At 38.0% G+C, this 14,651-nt stretch overlaps 1 long non-coding RNA gene across 1 annotated transcript; it reads right to left on the reverse strand.

The window, feature by feature from the left end:
- Positions 1 to 3,951: 3,951 nt before the first annotated feature.
- Positions 3,952 to 12,517, reverse strand: LOC107000982 (uncharacterized). Its single transcript, XR_001448160.3, has 3 exons — positions 12,375 to 12,517; positions 7,494 to 7,670; positions 3,952 to 6,151 (listed from the first exon to the last, which is right to left on the reverse strand). It is a non-coding gene; the product is annotated as an uncharacterized LOC107000982 (long non-coding RNA).
- Positions 12,518 to 14,651: the final 2,134 nt, after the last annotated feature.

Here is a 14,651-nt window from a genome sequence, read left to right on the forward strand (position 1 = left end):
TGTACACTGGAGAAGTGTAAAGGCTCAAAGAGAGGTTGACTCGTTACCTAAGGTCACCCAGCAGGCAAATGACAGAGCCGGGCTTTGAACCCAAGACTGTCTGACTCCAAAGTCTTCTCCACTTTTCATCATTTGGGGCCAATGCCTTGCCTAAGTCTTAGTTTCATCTGTATCTTGAGGATTTCATATTAGATAACTTTGAGTGTTCTTCCCAGTGAGCCATTCAGAATTTGTGTTCAATCTCATTTTCCAACAATTGAACATCCATTTGACCCATGACAAAATTGAGACCCAGAGAAGTGAATTGACTTGCCTAAATTCAGTGGGCACCTCATTGTAGCCCCTGGCCCAGCCCCTATGTTCTAACATCCATCCCCAGTCTCTTTAACATCTGACATCTTTAACCTGGCCTATCAGGGCCTAATCTTTCTGGCTTTTCTGAATGCCATTTTCCCCTTTATTTTTTACAGTCTGACCATGATTGCCTAGTCTACCTATCTTTACCCTCTGTTTCCATCCGCAAACCTTTGAATTGGGATAACACCAACTCATTCTTTAGGTCTCAGTTCAGATGTCACTTCCTAGGAGTAAGATTTTTAGCTACCCCCTCCTCTACCCGACACATAGGGTTGCCAGATAAGATATAGGAGCCCAGTTGAATTTGAATTTTGGATAAACAATGAATAAACTTTTTTATAACTGTGTCCCAAATACTGCATGAATCATAATTACACTAAACGGTTCATTGTTTATCTGAGATTCTAATTAATTGGTGTCCTGTGTTTTTTATCTGTTAAGTCTGGGAACTCTAAAATACTTTCAAATGAGGTATTTTCTTCTTATTATACACTCTTAAGAGTACCATGAAATTATGAAGAGTACCTCTTTCATAATTATTAATAAAATTATAAGTAATAATTTTTTATGATGCTTTGCTTACAGATGGTCTCTGTGCCACTCTAGACTTGCTCCAAGACTGTGTCTATTTTGTTAACCATCTGATGCAGAAAGAAGAGAGGAAGGAAGGAAGGAAGGAAGGAAGGAAGGAAGGAAGGAAGGAAGGAAGGAAGGAAGGAAGGAAGGAAAAAGAAAAAGAAGAAAGAGAAAGAACAAAAGAAAGAAAGAACAAAGAGAAAAGGAAGGAAAGGAGGGAGGGAAGAAGGGGAGCAGAGGGGAGGGGAGGAGAGAGAGAATAATAATAGTTATCTCAGTTTTCTCCTTGGTTAGTGAGAGTTCACATTGACATGTGTGTAACTTATCATGATAGCAACAGGCATTTTAGGCTCATTGAACTAGAACCCAGGCACTGCTCATATGTACAATAGCTTCATTCCCTTTTCATTTTTTTTCTCTCCCTCCTTTACTTACCCCAGCATCTATTGATGTTCTGGAAATACCTTTATTTTAAAAAGAGAGAAGATGAGTTTTGGTGTTGGGAGACAGTGTTCCACAAATATTTTCATGTTTCCTCATGGTCAGAGCTTTATGAACAAACAACACTGAACAAAGAACATTTGATTGAATATCAAACGTGTTAGTCCATTTGGGCTGCTATAAGAAAGTACCATAGACTGGGTAGCTTACAAACAATAGAAATTTATTACTCACAGTTCTCTGGGCTGAGAAGTCCAAGATCAAGGCGCCAGCACATTCAGTGTCTGGTTAGGGCATCTGCTTTCTGGTTCATAGATGGTGCCTTCTCACTGTGTCCTCACATGGTGGCAGGGTAAAAAAGCTCCTTCAGGCCCTTTTATAAAGACACAAATCCAATTCATGAAGCCTCCACCTTCATCCTCTAATCACCTCCCAAAGTCCCCACTTCCTAATACTGTCACTTTAGGATTAGGATTTTGGCGCATGAATTTTGAGGATACACACATATTTGGACCATAGTATTAAACCTAAAGATAGAGACCTCAGGGTTTTTCTGTCCCTGAAACCATTTGTTTATAGTCTAGGGTGGTAAAATAAAAACCCTCCCCTCTTCTCCACAAAAATATTTTTTTTTCCCATTCCAGAGTAAAGTATTTCTTTCTTCCTCTTTCCAGAACAAAACATGGATGGATGTCCCATAAACTTCCAAACTTTATAACTTCAGAGCTCTTCTTCTCCTGTGGAGCCAACACCACTGCACGTGCAATGACATCAAGCCCTCATTGTGTTGCTTTGTGAGAACATGGCATGCAAAACCTGGTCAGATATAAAGTTATATATATATTACATACCTCACACGTGTGTGTATGCACACACACACATAAATATATGTATATATACACCAACATATATACATATCATGGCAGGCTAACTTTTTAGCTTACAAATAGGGTAATATCTCAGATCTTTCAGTTTGGACTTAGCATGTTGAGTGTACTTGCTTGCAGGAAAGAGGAATAGGTAGCGTGAACTAGTGTGGTTTTGTTTTCCATTCAGATACTTTGAGGTCAGAGGTCACACACCAAACTAAACTGCCCATAGGAAGCATTGTGAGACACTGGGCACATGCAGGGCAGTGTCTTCCAGGCTCAGGTAAGGCAATACATTTATCATTGAGCAGCAAAAGATGATATTCTCCTTATTTCTGTACAAAAGCCAGACCATTCTGGTTTCTCAAAACAGAACAATTACGGCACATTTGAATACCGCATGTTTGAAAAAGACATTTTTTTCCAGCCTTTTACAGAAAGACCAGGGTTGTATAAAGACTAGGGATCTTGCCTGCTGCCTGCAAATTTCTGGCAGCCCTGACTTCCCTGGTTTCTGACCTGCCACTTGTCCATGAATTCCCTCTCACTACTGAGTCCCTCTCGATGATTACTGCCTTTGAATTTTGGTTCCCTTTGACTTTACTTCTCCTGGGGGTATGGATTCTTGAGTGTTCTCTCCTTGGCTTTGAGTGCTGCATTCCACCACTACCTCCATTCCAATGCTACACCCTACTTCCACCCCATGCAGAGTGCAGTGCCCTGGGCCTTGGCTTGTCTAGTAGGAGGCACTATGCAGAAATTACTAAGTGAGATTGTGTGTCTGGCTAACAGTGCCTTGCTAGGTGACAAAGGCCAAGCCACTTATCTGAGCTTCAGTTGTCTAATTTATTTAATCCAGCGTCAGGAACTGGATTAAACAATCAATAAAGAGGCCATTGTTATGCCTCAGATAAATGATGACGGCTTTGCCAAAACAAATGCAGCTACTGTTACTTCAATACACAACAAACCAAGCTGCATCATGAGCTATTAGACTCTCACTTACACTGGGAAAGAGGGAGATTCCAGGAGAGTGAAGAAGAAAAATAATAGCAGAGAGAGGAGTTGAGTGCACCAAGAAAGAACATCAATGTTTCAAACCACATCTTGAGCTGTCCATTTTTTCTCAATAGTTTCCCTTAGGCCAATCACCAACTTGCCTTGAGAAGTGAATTGGCTCCATGGCAACAATAAAAATGATACCTGAGGAAAATTTTGCAAAGCTAAACCCAAGAGAAGCAGTGCCAAGCAGACACTAAATATTTGCAAAAGCATTTTATTCTGCCTGTGGTAATTTCCTGAGTATATATTGCAAGATTGATGCCCTCTATACCTCCTCTAAATACCCTCCTAACTGTGTTCCATTGTAGAAGGATCTTAAGTCACATAGAACCCAAAACTCTGTTCTACAGAATATCAACATCTACAAAAATAGGTTAGTATATAATTCCATGGGTGGGGAAAGGATTCTGTGATAAAAGATGCTGAAAAATGCTAAAGTTTTTGGGATTCACAATGCACTCTAGCCCACTAAAGAATCTGAAAAGACTTTCAGGGAAAAACTTGTATAACTTCTCTGGATTCCTTATATGCTATTAGATCGCTAGAACTCTTCCATTTCACAGGAACGTATATTTTGGGAAATTTTATTGCGGATGCTATATTAATTTTCTAGGGTTGCTTTAACAAATTAGCAACAATTGGGTGCCTCAAAACAACAGATATTTATTCTGTCACAGTTCCAGAGGCCAGAAGTCTCAAACCAAAGTGTTGGCAAGCACACACTCCTTCCAAACACTAGGGAGGAATCCATTCCTTGCTTCTTCCAACTTCTGATGGCCCCAGGGGCTCCTTGGCTTGTGACTGCACCACTCAAACTTCTGCCTACATGGTCGCATTGCATCCTCCTCTTCTGTTTCTCTCCACTTATGAGAATACATGCAATTGCATCTAGGGCCCTCTCAGATAATCCAGGATAAGCTCCTTGTTTCCAGATTCATTTAAGGTCATATTTCCTCTTAACATGTAAGGTTATATTCACAGGTTTCAGGAATTAGGGAGCAGACATATGTTTTTAGTGACCACCATTTAACACACTACACATGTTAATTGATAAACATCAAAATGATAACTTCAACTTGATTCAATTTAATTCTACTCAGCCATCATCTGATGAACCCATAGTATGTGCCAAGCACTGTCTTAGGCCATATCATAAAATGATTCAAAGCCTAATTATTACCCATAAACAATTTACATCCCAGTGGAGGAAATGGACATGACAGTGGATTAATACCATGCAGAGTGACAGGTGCTTATAAAGTTATAATCAAAGCAGAACTGAGGAAGGGATTACTTCTTCCTAGGGAAATAAGGAGAGTTTTCCAGAGGAGGAGATTATTCCGTTGAGATTTGAAGAATGAGTAACAGTTTCCCAGGCAGAGTACCAAGGGAATTTCAGGTGGAAGAAACACCATGGTCAAACATACAGATTATGGTGATAGAGGAAACTTGTGAAGATAAAATGAAAAAAATGCATGCAAAGCTACTAGCACAGTACTTGGCCCTCAGTAATGTTACCTGTTTCTCTTAAACTAAAGAGGGTAGAAGCAGGAGATGAGACTGAAGTCTTAGGCAGGCACCAGACTGTTCTAAACTTAGTTTGGTGTATTTGTGTCTTTGTGTGTATCCATATGAACATGGAACGGGGCCATAGAGAGGAACTTAGAGAAGGTTCCATAAGAATGGGGTTTAGAAAATTATGTATGCAAATAGAAATAAAAAACAGTAAACTTCAGCCAATAGACAGTTATTTTGGAAGAAAAAGAACGGATTTAGTCAATAGCTACATGGTTGGTTGACTGAATTTATTCACTAAAGCAAACAAACACACACGCACAATAGTCTGCAGATACTTCCACAGTAATTGGGGACCAGTTGCATCACTTACATGGGACTTAATTTTTTTGGTCATGCCTCAGTACTTGCTCTCAAAAGCCACATGGAGCAGTGTTATGCCCAGTGTTGAGGGCCTAGCACTCGAATGGCACTTTAGAATGCTTGTTTCTAGTAATAGTCTCCACCTTGATGAATGGCCTTATTTTAATGACATTGGCATGTTGGCCGGGATGGAACTGGAGCTGGGTCTGCCAACTTCTGTTGCCAGTGAGACATTTCTCACCTGGTAACCATCATTTGCAAGGGCCTGGAGTTCATGAAGCTAAATTTTGACACAAACAAATGAGTTTTCCCATGAGTCCTTGGGTGACCTTTTAGGTCTCAGCTCAAATTTCATTTCCTCAGAGATCTCCATTCCATCTAAAATAGCTCCACTCTGAGCCCAGTTTATCTTTAGTACTGCACTCTGTGCTTTACCCAAACTATACCTATCACAGTCTGTAATATCCAGTTCATTCATGTTTCCATGTGTTTATTTTTACTTTCTCATCTTCTACTAGAATGTAAATTCTGAGGCCAGTACCTCCTCTGTCTTGTTCAACTTTATAGTCCCTACACATAGAACAGGATCTGGCATACTTGTTGGTCATTAAATATTTCTCAAATAAATGAGTGAATGAAGAATGGAATCAGGGAATAATTAAACTGATAAAGGGGTCAGAATGGATGCTATAGGAAATAAAAGGTAATGCAATATTCCCTTTTAGTAATTGGATCAACCACTTCAGAATAAGTAACATAGCACACACAAAAACATTAGGTGTAAATGGTCCCTCATAGAATGAGCTCTCACTTGAACTTTTTGAAGGAGTTCCCACAATAACTTTACCTTTGACATTTAGCAATTGTCCATATTCTGTTTGTGAGGAATGTTTTGTACAGGGAAGAGCCAGACTGGGTCTCTCAAGACCTGATCTTCATAAGGCAAACAAACTTCTGGGAGTATTTTTCTAAAAAATAAAAGAAAGAGTTCCTCTTACTTGCAAAAAAATGATAGAGATTAAACAGTATTGCTTGACTCCCATAAATAAATGCAAATCATACTTACTGAAACTGAAAAAGAGTACATTCTAAATTGATTATTTAACTAAGATAATAGGAAGCAGTGAGTACTTCAAAACATGTCCCAAGTTTCTGACGTAGAGGAATTAGCCTCTAGGAGCCTGACATTTTATGAGTGACTGTGTTAACCCAAGTGACAATTGAAGATCATGGAGCTGCACAGAGGGAGAAGAAAAATAATGGCACAGCTTGCCCTAGGGAAAGTAATTTATTCCAAGAACAATTCTAGAAGATTATACTTAAAATATGCTGTGACTATCCCAAACATGAGATGGTAGATAATTACAGCCAGTAAAGATTAAACAAAAATAAAGTAATACAAGATGGCCTTCATTTCTACTTTTATGAGAGTTGTTTGTATCTCTCTTGATATTGTTCCTATAAGCCTCTGAACTTGACCCTATCTTCTGGGATTATGCCTAAAGGCTGGGTCCTCGGCCAAACAAGGCAGACTTGAGACAATTACACCAGGAGGTCAAGCTTCTTTCATAGGAACTTAGCAAGGTTTTTAACCACTTCTCATGAATAGTTTTAAGCAAAATTAAGGCACATAGGCTGTTGGATTCATTTCTTTGAGTAAATCCACTCCACAAAATGTTAAGTAATATATTAGGTGTAAAAACATTGGAGAGATCTGTACTACAGAACCTCAGCATTCTGAACTTTACCCTCTTCTATCTAGTATGTTTCATGAACACATAAATGAAGAGACAGACAGCATGTATACCAATCTTGCAGACACCAGAAAACTACAGTACCTTCTTAGGTATTAATCAGCATTCAAAAAGTTGGCAGAAGAGTCGAAACTGAACAACTCAATGCTTCAGTTTAAGGGAAAAGTTTAACTGAAGGTTAAATAGAACAGATCTGACCAAGCAACAGTTCTTGGGGAAAAAAGACAGAGTTTTAGTTACCTGCAAATTCCATATGAACTAGAAGCAACAGGGTTTGTAGAATAAAATATGTATTCACAACCATCTAGGACTGTAATTTCAAAGCTAAAAAAGACCAAGCCTGGCTTAATTAATATTTTTGAGTGAACGAACAAAGGAACAATTTAATAAATGAGATAACTAAAAAATAATTTTAAGGTTTTACTAGGCAAAACTGGTCATTCAAAGGGTTGTATCAAATATTTCTTCACAATTGTGGCTGTAAATATTGGATAGATTGCTTTATAAAGTAGTAAACTCCCCAAAGTTGGCCTTATAAAAGTAAATGGCGACCTACCTTACAAAGAAGCTTTGAGTTGCATGAGGGAAATGGGCCAGTTGACTTCCAATGCTCTCTCCATCTTAGGAGTCACTTGAAAAATTTTTTACCAAGAGATGGTAGAGATGACATCCACAAAAGAAGGAATTTCTTTTTCCAGACCAGAAGGGAATCTGGTGAGCACTCTTCTTCACCCTAGGACAGAGAGAGAGAGAGAGAGAGAGAGAGAGAGAGAGAGAGAGAGAGAGAAAACATAGAAGTTACGTGTGAAGTTACAATGACCTAGATAAAAATCCCAGCTCTTCCACCGTAGAATGCAAACTTGGAACATGTTAGTTATCTCTCTAAGTCCAAGTCTTCTCGTCTATAAATTGGGAATAATATTATTCACTAGACAAGATGGTGTCCTGGCAGAAGAAGATAAAGAATGTAGCATCTAGCATTAACTAAATGTACAACAGCTAGTGTTCAACGTGAAATCTATGTGTTCAAGCATATGTCAAGGCTGAGTGAGTCCCTGGGGGCAGTTACTTGTCTCGTGTCCTGCCCTTCTGGAGAAAAGTGCATCAAATTGCATTGATTTTGTATGCTGTACATCCTACTATAGATATTTCTTTATTTCTCTCTAAGATTGGCTTAGCTTTTCTCTTTTGCCTCCTATAAAGGCCTTCATCTTGAAAACATAAACACACACAAAGAGACAAACAGAGAGAAAGAGACAGGCAGAGAGACAGAGATTTTTTGAAACCCTGAAATTAATTTAATTTTGGAAATAAATGTGCTAACCAAGCCAAGCCAGTCACAGATAAGCATTTCCCTCAATCGTTTACAATTAAAATTTCCTCAAAACTAAGATTCAGACTATATTTGCAAGGTTGTAAAGCTGTGGTTTCTCTTGGGCACGCAGATTTTGCAATTCAGCAAGCTTCAGAGGAATACCTGAAAGTTAATAACACCTTGGATATACTTTTGCATTTCCTTTGCATGAGCATTACATTTTGAAAAACAAGAATCAGCATGTTTGCTAGACAAAAGACAAAATGTTTTAAAATACAGTTTCTGTCAAACATCTCACAAGCCCTTCTGAGATCATTTTCAGAGTGATAAACTTCTCTTAAAACAGAAATATAGTAAGTTCTCTCTAGAAGAGAAAAACTAAATTTCATGTACATTGACACAAACAGCCACAGAGGGGAAGATAAACAACATCGCTATCATGCTAAGCAACTGCATGGATCAACACTCCATTCAACTCCCCTCTCATTACTCAGAGACTGCTTTTGCTGTGGAAAGTGCACACCATTCTGAAATTCCAGGTAAATGGAATCAAAAGTCATGGCAGAAAGAAAGGACAAGGAAATTGACATGTGTTGGCACTGTGCAAAGCATTGTGTTTTCTACTTTAATCCTCAGGACAAATCTATGAGGTAAGTTGCATTGTCCTCATTATAAAGATAACTTATTTGAAGGCTGCTGAGGTTAAGTGAGTTTTTCAAACCAGGCAGACCTTTCAATATTTCTTTCTCACTGTGGTGGATAAGCGTAAGAAAATGTTCATCCTTAGATTCATTACTAATTTTTTTTTTCCTGCTGTTGAAATAATTATTTTACTTTGCATCAAATATCTTTGAGTCTATATAGTCATGTATTTCTCATCCACATTTTCATTTTAAAATCAAGGCTAATGCAATTCCATTCCTAGATATTTACTCAAAGAATTAAAACAGGCACTCAAATAGGTACATGTAACTCATGCTCACAGCGGCACAATTCACAATTGCCAAAAGGTAGAAACAGCCTTAATCTTCATCAACAGGTGAATAGATAAACCGACTGTGGATATCTATTCTATTGTGTATGTATCTACAAAATAGAATAATATTCAACCATAAAAAGAAATTAAGTACTGATAACACGCTATGATGTAGCTGTATCTACAAAACATGTTGAATGAAAGAAGCGAAACACAAAACATTACGTATTGTATGATTCCATGTATGTGAAATACTGTATCCAGAATAGATAAATTTATAGAAACGGAACGCAGATTGACAGTGGTCAGGGCTGTGGAGGAGGGAGTAACAAGAAAAAATGCTTGACGGGTAATGGACTTTACTTCGGGGTGATGGAAATGTTTTGGAACTAAATAGAAGTAGGTGATGTTACACTGAATTGTCTACCTTAAAATGGTTGATTTTATGTTTTATAAATTTCATCTAAATGAAATTTAAATCAATTATAAATTGATCTTTAAAGTCAGGACTAATGACATTTCATCCAAGATTGCTGCTGAGGGCTCTCTTCTTTTTTTCTTTTCGAGATGGAGTCTTGCTCTGTCGCCCAGACTGGAATGCAGGAGCGATCTCGGCTCACCGCAACCTCGCCTCCTGGGTTCAGGCGATTCTCCTTCCTCAGGCTCCCTAGAAGCTGAGATTCCAGGTGTGCGGCACAGCGCGTGGATAATTTTTGTATTTTTAGTAGAGATGGAATACACCGCCATGTTGGCCAGCCTGGTATCGAACTCTTGGCCAGCCGGGTATCGAACTCCTGACCACAAGTGACCCATCCGCCTCAGCCTCCCAGGGTGCTGAGATTACAGGAGTGAACCACCGCGCCCAGCAACTGAGGGCATTTTCTTTGTTGAGGAAAGAAATAGTGATGATCAAATTTGTAATTTTCTTGTATTAAATGCCTAGAACTCTACAGTCAACAGATGGCGCTCTAGTTTCAATTGTTAAGGAAGCTCTCTGCCCATTCCCAAGCAACGGGTTGTTTTCGTCAATGAAAAGAAAATAAACACTTGTGCTTTAACTTTTTTAAGTAGCTAAAAAAAATAAATAACGCGTCTTAATTCCTTTCAGAAATTACTTTCAACTCAATTATGACGTTAATATTAGACAGCGACTTTTAGAACAGAAGTCACACTTGAAAATATTACGTGGATCAAAACAGTAGTTAGAATTTTAAAAAGCAACAGTTTTACAAGCAGATAGACCTGGATTCTAATTTAAACCCTATCATTGCTCACTGTGCGTCATTGAGCAATTTGCTGAATCTCTTTGAATCTCAGTTTCCTCTTCTGCAAAATTTTAATAATACCTACTTCTGAAGGTAGTTTTGATAATTAGAAATAATGTCATGTGCTTTGCAAAACATTTAGTATGTAATAACTACTCAGAAAGATATAGCTATTCTAATTAGTGACAGAGAACATACAAACATACAAGTAGGATTTCTCTGCCTTAGATCATGTGTGTTTAAATGAGTTTGAAGCATCAGAGATCTAGTTGTAAATTCTGAGTCAGCTCAAAATGTCACATGGCTATGCTTTCTCTAAACCAATCATTGAAATGATGCCATATTAATATAGTAGAAAGTTTGTAATATATTTTTAGGTAGAGAGAAAAAATCAGGTTATAAAATGGTAATACAGTGTCATCCCAATTTTGTTTAAAAACAGTATACATCTAGTAGGATATAAACCAAAATGTTAAGGTTAGTTATCTCTGGTGTATGAGACTATAGTTTATTTCTATATTTTTAATACTTTAATGCATTTAAAATATTTTCTATAATAAATAAGTATCATTTTTTCATGACAAAAAGAAATGTCATGTAATAATAATATGAAGTCAAACATATATCAAATATTGATACTGCAAAAATTTTCTTTTGTGAACCAATTGAATCCATAGAAGGACCATCCTCAGAGCTCAAACACAGTGCTCCAGGGCCCTACCTGCTGCTTAGAATTCCCCATAGGAGAAAAGAGAAAAAGAAAAACCAAGCCCAGTGATGCTTCTCTGTGCCAGTTTTTTAAGCCAGCATATATAGAAGTATCTAGAAGATATACAAATGATTAGGCAGCAGGAAGTTCAGTCAGCCACATTATTTAGGATCATATCAAACACATCCCTAAAAATTAAAACAAAAACACTGATTTCAGTATTTCTTATTAATCTTAACTCATGGGACAAAGCCTTTGTATCAATTCATAATAAATTTAGGAGTATTCGTGAAAAATTTTAAACACAATATATACTTTGACCAACAACCCCACTTCTTGGACTCTGACCTATAGAAAGACACATTTGTGCACCAAGTTTCATGGCCAAGAATTGTACAGGAAAACACTGTTTGTAAGAACAAAGATTTCCACTAAAGGGAAAATGATTTTAACATTATGAAACATTTATTCTATGAAATGCTATGCACCTGCTAAATAGAATGCTATAGACTTCTACATATGGACATGGAATCATCTCCTACACATATTAATTGTAAGAAAAATAAGGAATTCAAGAACTATTTCCCAAAGAACACCCTTTTACGTTTTAATAAATCTACATGTGTGTATACATTTGTATATTTATATATGTAAATACATAGAAATATTGAAAAGGTCTAGAAAGATAAATACCTCATGATTAACAATAATTATGTCTAGGAAAGGTAGTTTTAAAAACTTTGTATTTTCTGAATTATTTTAATTCCTTCATACACACACATTTCCATTTATAAACTTGAATTCAGTTGAACTCTTGGCAGGGATGGAAGACACGGTGTCCATCTAGCCACAGAGACATAACTGATAGCTCAGACTGGTAGGAGAATCAATTCATTCACTCATTCAACAAACATTTTTTGAATATTTACAAGGTGCCGAGACTATGCTAGAAACTGTAGGGGCAAAAATGAACATAGTAAAACAGTCTCTGTCTTCAAATTTTCCAGGAAGGTATAGTTCATCAAAAAAAATCTGCATTTTCACTCGTTCTTTACTTGTATGTTTTTTATAAAGTTAGTAGAAACAATGGTTTCTTAGTGTTGCAGAAAACGCAATAATGAATCACTAACAATGAATCAACAGTGGCTCGAGGAAACGTCTTTATGACTTACATCCTTAAGCTTTGAAGAATTGATTCCGCTCCCACCTCCTAACATATACCCTTCTTCTACCCCTAAGCTCACAGTTGATGCCAAAGTCTCTTTATTGTGAGTTACACGGAGACGTGAGCAGTGATGCAAGCTATGTGGCGTCTAAATCCACTGTTAATCTCTGGGTAAACCAGTATGAATGCAGCAACAGGAAGGACCACAAGATGGCAGACTGGAGATGAGTCATGGAGCCTACAGCAGATGATGAGGTGCTATAGCCAATGGAATCCCGTAGAACCTGCCAACTGAAGAGAGACTGGGAAGGGCTTTACAGTTCTGTTAAATGGAGGGATCAGAGCGAAGAACAATTTTGGCACCAGTCTAGTTCTTGCTCACATTTCTTAGTGTTCTATTTAGTTGTTTTTACCATCTAAAAAAAAAAAAAAGTTCGTCTCTTCTTCCCACCCCAGATATTCATACTCATCAAAATCAACCATACCTTTCTATTTTAGTATGATTGAGTAGTAGAATTTTTAAATTGGACAAGATCTCCCCAAATTTGAGGACGAGGTGCTTCATGCATAGGGAGGAGGCAGAAAGATAGACAGGGACCTGGTGGTACAAAGAAGCACAAGTCCACATTGTCATGAGGAAAGGCCCTTTTCACGGTGTATGGGGACTAGAGTTGAGAAATTATTTTCAGGAGGGTTGTGTGAGTAAGGCCAAAACTGTAATTTCCCAGACATTATACCTGTACATGCAGAGAAACATAGGTAAAGATATTGAGTAATGTGAAAGTGTACATTGGTGCTGCTGTTCTTATTTAAGCAGATAAAGTATCTACATAACCTATGACCCAGCCATTTCATTCCTGGGCATAGATCTCAAATAAATCCTCACACAGGTTTGTAAGCATATATGCACAAAGATGACGGGGTGGTTTGTAGTGTCCAGCAACTGGAGGTAACCTGGGTGCTCATAATTGGGAGAGTAGATCAGTAACTGATGGAGTGGTTTGTAGTGTCCAGCAACTGGAGGTAACCTGGGTGCTCATAATTGGGAGAGTAGATCAGTAACTGATGGGGTGGTTTGTAGTGTCCAGCAACTGGAGGTAAACTGGGTGCTCATAATTGGGAGAGTAGATCAGTAACTGGTGGCTTACAGATATTTACAGGATCATGCATAAAAGGGCAAATGGCCAAGCAGCACATGTTTTGACCTGCCAACACGGTGTTGACCACGATGCCTCTTGGAGACAGAAGGAACAGACATCTGGGACCTCCAATATTGTCCTATCATACTCTGAGATAGTACACAGCAATCTGGCAGGGCCAACTGTCTGACTCCAGGAAAAGGATATTGAACCTTGAGCTAGGAGGTTTGAAAGCTATGATTGAGGTGGCATTGGCCTCTTTTGAAAAGCAAAAACCCAATAGTGTATTTTGAGAACACTGATAATTTGTTGTTAAGATAACTTACATAAAAAGTCAGCCAAGAGCGGTGGCTCATGCCTGTAATCCTAGCACTTTGGGAGGCTGAGTGGGTGGATTGCCTGAGCTCAGGAGTTCAAGACCAGCATAGACAACATGTTGTAACCGCATCTCTACTAAAATGCAAAAAAAAAATTAGCCTGGAATGGTGACGTGGGCCTGTAGTCCCATCTACTCAGGAGGCTGAGGCATGAGAATCACTTGAACCCAGGGGGTGGAGGTTGCAGTGAGTCGAGATCACACCACTGCACTCTAGCCTGGGCCACAGAGCAAGACTCTGTCAAAAAAAAAAAAAAGTCAAAGGCAGCATAATTAATACTGTGTGGTATAGACACAGAGTCAACTTTATTGACCAGAACAGAATAGACATCAGGAAGAGAGTACACCTGTGAAAGACTAAATGTACAAAAATACAGAAGTCTGACATTGCCAAACATTGGTAAAGATTTGAATCAATGGATATTCATAAACGTCTGATGGGAACATAAATCACTTTAATCACTTTGGAAAACAGTTTGACACCTTCCTATTTAGTTAAATAGTTTACATGCAAAGACCAAGCAATTCCACTCTTAGGTACCCTAGAAACTAGAACAATTGTTGGACATGTATACCAAGAGAAATGAATAGAACATGTATCACAGTATCCTTTGTATCAGCAAAAATTGAAAAAAAAAAAAAAGAAAAAACTTTCCAATTTCCAACAACAGGAGAGTGACTAAATGAATTACAGTACAGAATAATTATACAGTGGAATATTACACAACCTAAAAATGAATGAACTAAAGCTACTCACAAGCATAGAAAT

Source organism: Macaca mulatta, chromosome 11 (assembly GCF_049350105.2).
Source record: "Macaca mulatta isolate MMU2019108-1 chromosome 11, T2T-MMU8v2.0, whole genome shotgun sequence".
In the NCBI taxonomy this organism is placed as follows: Eukaryota; Metazoa; Chordata; class Mammalia; order Primates; family Cercopithecidae; genus Macaca; species Macaca mulatta.